Genomic DNA, 4422 nt, shown 5'->3' on the forward strand with positions numbered 1-4422 from the left:
TTGTGTGTGTGTGCCCAAGGTTCTCAGAGGAGAACAGAGGAGAAGGGCTTGTGACATGGCCATCCTCTCTGGGGCTGATTTCTTGCTTTCTGTCCCTCTGTCTCTCTGGCAAGCACACATGCCCTATAGTAAAAAAAAAAAAAAAAATCTCTCTCAAAAAAGAGAAAGCTCCTAAGGTGTAATGGTAGAAAGGACAAGTGTAGATACCAGGGACACTGTGGGAGGGAAGTAGATAGTAGGGGTTTTGTGGGAGGGGTTCAGGGAAGAAATGTTAATACTTAACAGACATAAGAATGTAACATTCAAGTTTGTGATGATTGTATAAGTGGAAATCCTGTCTCATTGCAGTCATGGTGCATTGCAGTTGCGTGTTATTCAGAAAGTATGGAAATTTCATCGATAATCTAAGACTTTTCACCAAAATAGAAAGTGGTGGAATGCGTTATCCATGTTTAGGTAGAGAGAGTGTGAAAGGTACTGAGGTAAGGATTGTAGCCCATACAAAATTACTTTAAATAACTTGACTACAGATATCCTCAAAAATGTTTTGTGGCTGGTGGAGGAGCAAACAGTCGAGTTACTGCACTAAAAGGCTCTGTGAAATCTCTGTACCTGTGGATATTTCAGCAACTAAAGAAAATGATAAATTATTAGACAACTCAATGAAGAAGAAGACAGAATTTTGGTACGTGAAGAAAGTCTTAGTGTTAAATTACGATGGTGTTTTTACCATTGAATAACCAGAAATGAATAATTCACCTTTGTATAGAACTTGTAGATAATGTAGGCCTAGATGGATTCCCATATGCTGGAAAACCCTCTTCGAGAAGTTGAGTTTCCACATAAAAGCTGAAATTATAGATTATGCATTTACCACATTAAAGCCTAAACTTGGAAAGATTATGTACAATGACTTCAAACAGGTATCAGTGGCTGACCTTCCAGGTTTACCAGAAGGAGCACATGGGAACAAAGGAATGGGCCATAAATTCCTTAGGCATCTCTAAAGAACTAGACAGCTCCTGTTTGTTGTTGATATTTCTGGATTTTAGCTACTTTCACAGGCTCAATATAGAATTACATTTGATACTATCATACTGATTACAAAAATCTGGAGTTGGACTTTAGACAAAACCTCCACTCCTGACAGTTAATGCAATGGACTTGCTGTGTGCCCAGGAGAAATTCCATCAACTGATGAAGCAACTCCAGAATCCTAAAGATTTTCTGCATTTATTTGAACAAAACATCACTCCAGAAAGGACTATAGAGTTCCAACATATCATCCCCATCTCTGCAATAGCTGGAGAAGAAACTAGAAGAACTATAGAACTGTTCTAAGAGAATTACTGGATGAACCCATGAACCAGGGAAATGATGAATAAGAAACAATTGCTTAATTTACAGGTTTCCAATATAATATCTTACATTAAGCCACCATCAAAGCATGCTGTTACTAGTTCCAAAGTGGTTATCATTTAAATTTGTTAAAAATTGTACTGATAGGGGACCAGCAGATGGTGTAATGGTTATGTCTCTGGACTCCCAAAAAGTCTACAGCAGTTCAAGTCCTGGACCTGGCTTAAAACTCACACCAGGCATGTGTGCATGTGTGCCCAAAATCCTGAGAGGAGAATGGAGGAGAATGGCTTGTAGTGTGGCCATCCCCTGGGGGCTTATTTCTCACTTTCTGTCTCTCTGTCTGTCCCTTTCTTCCCAGAAATCTCATGCCCCCTACAGCAAAAATTCTCTCTAAGAAAAAAAAAAGAAAAGAAATTGGAGTCGGTAGTGGCATGGTGGCTAAGAGCACTGAACTGCCACGTGGCCAGTGCAGTTTGAATCCTGGGCCTGGCGACTTGCTATTTCACTTTCTTACTTTCTCTCTCTCTCTCTCTCTTTCTCTCTCTCTCTCTTGCCCTCTCTCTCCACTGTGTCCCGTTGTGTCAAATTAAAATAAATGAATAAATAAAAAAGTAATTTTTTACAAAAACTGTAGTGATAGAATACTTTTTGATGCTACAAAAAGAAGAAAATCCACTTACTAAAACATGCATAAACCTGGAAATCAGTATGCTAAGTGAAAAAGACAAACTGGAAAGACAAATAGGGTATAATGTCACTCAAAAATGTAGAATCCAAAAATCTTGAACTCATAGAAGCAGAGAGTAAGATGGTGTTTGGGAGCTGGGAGCAGGGTGGTTCAGGAGATGCTAGTCCAAGAATATAAAATTGCTAGTCAAAGAAAATAAAATTTGTGTTAAATAAGAGGAATATGGTTTCTAGGTCTATTGTACAGCATAGTGAATATAGTTAATAACAAAGTATTACATTTTGAAAATTGCTAAAAGAGTAGATTTTACTTGTTCTATATAATTTTATGTGTGCATAATAATTATATTGATTTGTATAATGCTGTGTAGATCTACAGTGATTAAATATTAAAAACATAAGAAAAATTTAAAAATAATGGAAATATCTAATGGCTAAAAAAATATATTTCTCTGAAAATCTTGGTCTCATTAAACTGTTGAACCACGTATCCATATTCATCACCTCACTGATGTTATTAATTTTACTGTTTTCAACAAATATAATAAAAACCTAAACTTAGAAAAAATGGTATTGGAATTGTGTTACTATTGAAAACTTCCATTCTTTCCTAGTATTACTACCTTCTGATACATGTTCCTTCACATCAAGAACTATACCTTTTGGGGAGCAGCACATGGTGTAACGGTTATGTCACTGGACTTCCACGTAGTCAACCACAGTTCGAATGCTGGACCCCCGGCTTAAAACTCACACTGGGTGCATGTTCGTTTGTGCCCAAAATCCCAAGAGGAGATTGGAGGACAAGGAATTGCATCTTGGCCACCACCCCATCTCCACACCCAGGGTAGCTTCTTGCTTTCTGTTATCTCTTCCAGTCTCTCCTGTGAGTGTGTAGACACATGTTCTGAGATCTGGGGACATGTTCTGAGCAGACATCAGGGACTGCTCTGAGCTAACATCACATGTCTCTTTGAAGCTATGCAGAAGCCTTGCAGCCTATCTTTTCCCAGACAATTCCTGCAGGCAGAACCATCAGTGGAATTTACAGGGGCTGCTCTGGGGAAACATCCACAGAGCTCAGGGAACATCCTGACCCCACCATGTAAAGACTAACCTGTGCTCCACCTCGTGTGCTCTTTAGCTTAACTGTTACCCCTTTGATGTGAAAGAATGTACTCCCCACATCTGCAGATCAGCTTCACTTCACTAGATAAGTAATTCAGGGAAATTTCCTTGCTTTTACCATAACCAGGAGATACACCTGGCACCAGTATATCTAAACCTTGGAAGATATATGATTTGTTTTCTATGTCTCTGAAACATCAACTCTATCTGGGGAATGTCACAAAATATACTCATGTAGTATGTAGTATTGCCTTGCCCTATAAATAAAGGTGCTTAGCTTGTCTGGGCAGCTCAGGACTGGACTGCCTGTGTCCACTGCTACTCTGTCTCTGTGTCACATAATTTCTGGTCCCTCTTAGATTGAGCTTAGTTCACGCTATCGCATAAATCTCTCTCAAAAAAGAACCACACCTTTTTAACTAATTACTTTGTACTTAAGTAAATCTACAGTAAAAATGTAACAGAGGGGGCCAGGAGTTAGCGTAATGGCTATGTCGCTGGACTCCCACATAGTCGACAGCGATTCAAGTCCCGGGTCCAGTGGCTTAAAACTCATGCCGAGCACGTGTGCGTGCATGCCCAAGATCCCAAGAGGAGAATGGAGGAGAAGGGATTGCAGCATGGCCATCCCCTCTAGGGGGTGATTTCTTGCTGTCTCTCTATCTCTGTCTGTCTGGCGAGTGCACACGCCTTATAGCAAAAACCTCTAAAAAAAAAATGTAACAGAGAGCCAAAAATTACATTCTATAAATATATGACCATTTCATCTATGATAACATTCTTTGATGCTCCTTTCATAAATACCACCATTGAGATTGTTTTTAAAATAGTATAATAGTATATGTGAAGATAACGTAGATTTTTTAAAAATATTTTTTAGAAAATATTTACATGTCAACTATTCAAATTGTTGAAAAGCAAATGCCCAGGACACAAGTCACACATAAACTTTCTCAATTTACCCCTGCCTACCAAATATTCTTTGATGTACTATCTGCTAGCAAAGATCATTCTCTTTTTATTCCTTCAGATTCTTTCTCAAGATAATCCTCTGGTGTGGTTGCTCTTTTGCAATTTTTTTTTATTTTTTTTTTAATTTATTCATTCTCTACATTAATTCAGTGTTACACCATCACAACCCACAAATGAATTTTCCATCCAAAATACACTGTGCATTGGCTCAATCAAGCACATCAACATACATGTTCTCAGCAAATAATTTTCTAATTCTTATTTCCTGCATAC

At 38.3% G+C, this 4422-nt stretch overlaps 1 pseudogene; it reads left to right on the forward strand.

Moving 5' to 3' along the window:
- The first annotated feature begins 263 nt into the window (after positions 1-263).
- Positions 264-1520, forward strand: LOC102479914 (GTP-binding protein 10-like; annotated as a pseudogene).
- Positions 1521-4422: the final 2902 nt, after the last annotated feature.

This window comes from Tupaia chinensis, unplaced genomic scaffold (genome assembly GCF_000334495.1).
Source record: "Tupaia chinensis unplaced genomic scaffold, TupChi_1.0 Scaffold000067_1, whole genome shotgun sequence".
NCBI classification, from domain to species: Eukaryota; Metazoa; Chordata; class Mammalia; order Scandentia; family Tupaiidae; genus Tupaia; species Tupaia belangeri.